This window comes from Phlebotomus papatasi, chromosome 1 (genome assembly GCF_024763615.1).
Source record: "Phlebotomus papatasi isolate M1 chromosome 1, Ppap_2.1, whole genome shotgun sequence".
Taxonomy (NCBI): Eukaryota; Metazoa; Arthropoda; class Insecta; order Diptera; family Psychodidae; genus Phlebotomus; species Phlebotomus papatasi.
Genome location: NC_077222.1, coordinates 6680618 through 6687315, shown reverse-complemented (window position 1 = coordinate 6687315; position 6698 = coordinate 6680618).

Sequence of the window (6698 nt, the reverse complement as noted above, 5' to 3'; positions counted from 1 at the left end):
TCGCTCCAATTGGAACAAAAATACGTGATATTCGTTAGAAAAGTGAATGTGTTCATTTCCGATTAATCACCTAGCTTTTTCTACCTCAAAGACATTTCCTCTGCGATTAACGCGTAAAAATGCTAAGAGATTGAAAAACATATTGAAAGGTGCAACAGTCACTTTCAGTGATTGAGCGATAGGGAAAAAAGAGACACTTTTGCCACGACTTTGAGTATTATTTAGTGAGTGGAATGAGAATATTCGACGCCTACAAGTCCAGAATACCAAATGAGAAACCATGTGAACTTCAGAGGCCTCGTCATTCACTTAATTTGTCCACTGAACCCCATCAATTAATCCCTCTCTCCACATCATCATCAATTTCCTCCTAAAATTCGACACTAACAATTATCACATCACTTTAACTCACATGGATTGGATCATCCAAAACCTTCAAAACTTCCAAAACTCAATTATAAAATTTGTTACAGCAATTTTTTGGAACAAGAACCAAATAATATTGGTGATTTGTGGGACTTTTTTGCTTGGTGATTGGTACACTCTGAGGAATTCTTCTTATTGTGTACGGCAATGTATCATTATTGCCTCTCACCAACGATTGAGAGCAACGTTGTGGCAATATTTGATTTCTTCTATTTCCCTCGCACTCTTGAGATTTCTAACGTTTAAGTCTTGAGAGTTATTCATAGAGTTTGCAAGCAGTTTTAGGCATTTTCTTCTCATTTACTTGATGGCGTTGTATTCAAATTACAAGAAAAATAAGAACAGAAATCGTTAGTATAGCATATTTTATGAATAACCCAGTGCTACAGGTTTTATAACAGTCAAGGCACACTTTGGAGACTTTGTTATTCAAGAAATCTTTGATAAAACTCTCCCATAGTCGAATTATAACAGTGTCTCACTGTTATAATTTAGCCACCTATGTGTAAATACTGAAAGCATAAGACCGCGCGGTTTTAATTTTTTGGAGACTTTATCTTTAGAACAGGTTCAAATAAATTTTTGGTCCAATTTCAATCATGCAAATTTATTAATGTAAATCAATAATGACTAATTTATGATTAACATCCAATTAATTTTTAATTTTTATATAATTTTTATGACAATTTGTTTTTTCGTGAATTCACAGTACAAGTACACTATATTGGGTTTGAAAATACTTATGGGGTTACATGGGTCACGCAGACTAAAAAAAATACATAGGGGAAACTGGGGCACCACCAAACACGGGGTAGCACCAAACACTGAGATTTTTTAATCAGATATTCGACTTCCGAAGACAACACTTATAGACATTTATATGCATTATAAAGATACTTGTCCACTGAAAAAATGGTTGAGATACTCCAAATAATTTAACAATGAAAATTAGTGTTTGGTGCTACCCCGTGTTTAGTAGTGCCCCAGTTTCCCCTATTTCCTTGACACATTTTTTCAACATAATAAAAAAAAACATATTTAATTCGAGCTCTTAAAAACATTTAAATATAAAGGTATAACATTTTAACAATATTTTCTAAAATTCGTACGATTTTCTCACAATGTTCAGGATGTTTAGTGTTTATTTCCCAAGCTAAAAATTAGAATAATTTTTCTCGAACTCTATTTTATTTGTCGCAATAATCTTTTCCTAGCCATAGAACAAAAATATGTAAATTAGGTAAATTTATCAATTTAATAAATAAATAAAAATATTAGTTATTATGCTTTGGAGTCCAACTCTTGTATTGGGTTTAGAAGGTTGGAAAAAAGAATAAATTAATGATAAATAAATTGAATGATTTTTTAAATATACAATACGATTCAGTACGATCAGAACGACAATATACGGCCATGTAAATAAATAATTTCATTACATTCAAGAGCATTGACTTTCCTAAATTTCTGTGATAAAATTTTATCTAAAAAAATCAGTTTATTTTCAAAATTTGCAAATAAATAAATATATAGGGAGACTATGGGGCAACTTGTCGAAACGCATATTTAATTTTTTCACGAGCTCTGAGAAAACTTAAACGCTTTATAATGAGCATATTCTTATAGGAAATTCACTGCTCTACAACATTGCAGAAGAGGCAGAAGACTATTTTCCTCTATCTCGAAAGAAATGTGATTTTCGAATCATTTTCTAAAAGTCGATTTTGTGGAGATTCTCAAAATTGCTGGGGCAAATTTTGTCAGTCTTTGGATAATTTGTGACGTTTTACTCTCGCAAACGTTGAAAATATTAAATAGATATATTTTTATAGAAAATTTATTTAGAAATGTGCTTAAATTGAGCTAATCCAGTATTGATATTTTCTGTAAGCCAAATATTCCAAAAATACGGCTCAAAATTTCATTATTTTTTATTTTATATAATCCTTCCTCGAATCCCTTGAAACTTTTTAAGTTTAAGAAGGTTCATGGAGGCTATCTATAATAAAAATTTCAAACCTCAGTCTCTTTGATTTTAGAAAATAGTGAATAGTGAAATTTTCGCTTTGACAAATTTTCCCCCAGTCTCCCCTAATTTTTAATGAACAAATATGTTATCATAACCGGTTCATTACCGGTTCAGAACCGATTTGAACGCATTTATAAATCATCAAAACATCACTCAAAGTGGCTTAGGATTAATAAAATTGATTTTCGGAGAAAAATTAGTTATCGGTTCATAATCGGTTCATTGCCATTTTTTTCTGTGATGTTTTGGTCTTATCACAAATTTCAAGACCTTTCTAACGAGCCCCAAATATGATTCATAATGACGAAATGTCCGCCAATACTGAAAAAAATCTTACGACCCATTTTGAAATAATCTTAAAAAACATGGTTTTAATGAGAAATGGGAGGGCTGGGGGAAATGGGGGGTATGTTAATGGTCTCAGATTGGACTTAATCTTTAACCGTATGATCTCTGATTGGTATCAGAAGGACGGACAGACGGACGAGCAGATGGACGGATAGACGGATCTCTTGGTGTCATATGGTCTATTACAGATCAAATTGATTCATTCATAAATCACAAAAGCATTTAAAAATCATAAAATCGATACTTAACCGATTCATTACCGATGGTGACCGATACAGACGGGTTCAGAATTTCAATACCTGTCCAGAAAATCCAAATTCAACCAAATCGGTTAAAAATTGAGCCCTTCAAAGTGATTGACTTTTGACCTTCAATAATTCAAAATGACGCATTTTCCGGTCATAGGTATGCTTGGATGAAATGTTCGCTTTGAATACCTCTAAAACATATCCGAAAATCATTGAAAAAAGCTTGGGCCAATTTTGAGAAAAACGATAAAACATGATTTTGGACGGGTCGGAGGAAAAGAAAGAAAAACGTCTAGAGATATTGGCCTCAATTCTAAGACCAAGATCAAGATCCAGATCAAGAAAAGTTCAAGATTTTGATATTCTGAAATCAAAAAATCAAGATCAAGATGTCAAATCTGTCAAATGTCTTGGAATCTTGAAATCCAATACATAAACCGTGTGGATATCAAGATTTGTAATTCTGAAACCAATATTTTAAGATTTCAAGACGTCAAATATCTTGTTTTCTTGAAATAATTCCAAGAACCTCTCGGAGGTGCTTGGAATTTTCAAGATACTAACAATTTGAAGAGTTTCATACCGAAATGATTATATTGATGATAAATACTTCTATAAGAGATGGTACAAAAATAGAATTACTATGAAAAATACTGCTTTTGGCTTTGTAATTTAATCGAAATAGTACATATTTCTAGATGTTCGTATCAAAGTACAACACTCTAAGAATACCTGAAAAACAACCACATCTTGCATAAGAATTTCAAGGTTTATTACAGGTCACAAGTTTGGTTTGCACGTTTGCACTTTCTGTATACCCGTTCATGTGCTCTCATTTATTCTTTAATACATCTTATTATTCATTTTCATAATCTATATGACGAAATATCAACAAATTCGGCAAATAAATGAAGATATTTGTCAGAAGTGACGTTTCGTTAAGTGTGGAAAATCTTGAAATATTGGTTCTTAGCTAAGACATTTTAAGTTCTATGAATGCTTTGCGTCAGAATATGAAATCTTGATCTAGGAAAAATTTAACAACTTGAAATTTTGATCTTGATCTTGGTCTCAGAATTGAGACCATTGTTTTATTTTATTGAGGGTCATCGAAGGCCGGAAGTCGATATCTCTTACCGTTTAAGCTCCAGAACGACAAGTTAAAAACAGACGATTATATGCGATTATATATATAACTGCTCTCTGTTCGAGTTCGAGCAGTAATTATGAAAGTTTATTTTTAAAGAGGGTTCGTATTTTTGAAAAGAAAATGGAACAAAAAATAGAAATTGATAGTTTTAAAAATACTTTTTAAATGATTAATATCTTTAAGATAATTAATATAGACCTTTTTATTAATCTTTTATTAAATGAATAATCTTTTTTTGAAGTAGGAATTATATAGCTTTTATCATTTAATTAAAAAGAACTATTCAGAATGTGTGTGTTTGTTAAAATGTGTTCATATATTTGGCATGGTACATTACAAAAAGTTTTAGAAGATTTAATTTAATTTAAATTAATTTTACAAAATTTAGTCATACATCAATAACTTTGAATTGAGCTTATTTTTATTTTTTGTTCTTATAATTGTTTATTAAAGGAATCATATTACAATTTTTTTTTACTTTTCTTGTATTTTTTTTTTATAAATTGAAGCGTGTTCAGGGTTCAAGCAATATACTGTAAATTAGAGAATAGAGATTAAAGTGCTTAAAGGTATTTTTCTGATACTTCTGATGTATAAGAATGATAGGTAACGGAAATAGTGAAAGGACAAAGGGCATTGTTCGTTTATCCTCTCCTGAAATCACTCCCACATATATCCTATTAAAGATATGGCTTACTGATAAAAGAACAAAAACGTTACAACATATTATCCTTCAAAGGGTGAAAGTAGATTTTGTTTTCTCTATTTTCTACCCTATTAAAGAGAATCATTGGATCTATTTTTTCAGAATAATTTTGCGGATTTTCAGTTCTTCTAACAATGCTTCTAACAATGATTTTTAATATCATTAATTTTCAACTAATTACTAGCCTTAAACTCTTCATATTTGATATAGTTCCATTCCAACAGCTTTCATTATACTTAATCTGTATTTGTCGCTATTCTCAACAATAGCCCTGACATTGATTTTTTTTCAATCTTATGGATCTTGTCAGAGAGAGAATTACGTTTTAATTCAAGGGTATTAAATGCAAAGAGTTACAAGTGAATGACATAAATATCGGCGATGTATTTCATGATTTATCTGTTAAAAAAAATAATTTTCCGATTATATCAATCACTGCTTTGGTTGAATCATTCATTGCGAATGTATGAATTTTCAGGGGAAGCTTTTGATCTGAAATGCTCATTATTATTAGCAAACAAAATAGCGGAAAATGCTCGGCATGCCGTGAGTAATTAATTAGGAGTCCCAGTCAATCAGTCAAAGGACCCCGACTCTTCCAAGAGTAGCGTCCTCCGGAAGGTGGACGCCTCCCCCAATTGAAACATGCGCACTGCACCAATCGCCAACGTGCTGTACAATTTCCAGAATGGTGCTCTTCCATAACACATTTTCACAACCCAGAGCGAGTGTTTATCGCACAAACTGAGCTCGCCTGCGCGTCTGACACCACAAACAGTTGTGGTCAAAATTACCGTTCCCTCGAAAATATCGGAAGTGAAATTTTTAATTTTTGACATAAAGTCACAAATGCAGCCAGGCATAAAAGTACACAAGTTTAATTGTGGATTTACATTTGATTTTATTAAGTAAATTGTTGCTTTATCATGCAGAATTTTTCATGGAATGCGAATAAATGTGTTCAGTGAATGGAAATAATATATTAAAGATTTATAATAGATATTCATATGATAAAATGCTTCAAGTGAAATGAAAGTGATCAATGTTGGTTATGATAATATTGTGTTTTTAAAATGTTCATTGAGTCCTCTCAAATTTGTGTGGTTCCCTATTTTTTTTTTTATTTTCCGGAAATTTTTATTGTTTTATTTTGTTATGAGAGAAAATAGTAAATAGAGAATGAAAACAAGATAACCTGTGGAGATCTTACGTAAATAAATCGAAACATTATACAATGTCTTATAAGTTGAAATGGAAGAATAGTCATTAATCTTGAAAAGTGAGATACATTATTGTATTATTATTGTTTCATATAAAAGAAATATTATCATTTAATAGTAGTTCGAGCTTTAGAGATATTTCAAAATTATATTTTAGCATATTTCTAAAGAACCTATCAGTAGGTCGTGGTGTTTTTTTTTTTTAATTATTTTATGAGTTGTTGGTATTTTGGGGAAAGTGCGTTATCTTCGGACAACCGACCAACGACAGCTTCGGATAACTCAATTTTTTTTCCTAGTTTATTAATATATCTGATCCATGCCCTACATTTCCTGAAATGGATCATAATGGTGTTAATCTATCAGGAACAAAGAAAAAATTGAAAAAATTGTCCGAAGATATCACATTCGCTGGTGAAGAATATGTTAAGAGGCTAATATAGAGCTAATTTCAGTATAATGGAACGTGAGTGAACGAGATATTTATTTAAAATTCTTGAACCTGAATATTATCAAACAAAAAATATTGCGAGAAAAAGATAAAAACGAATTGAAGTTATCAGCTTAAAGTTTT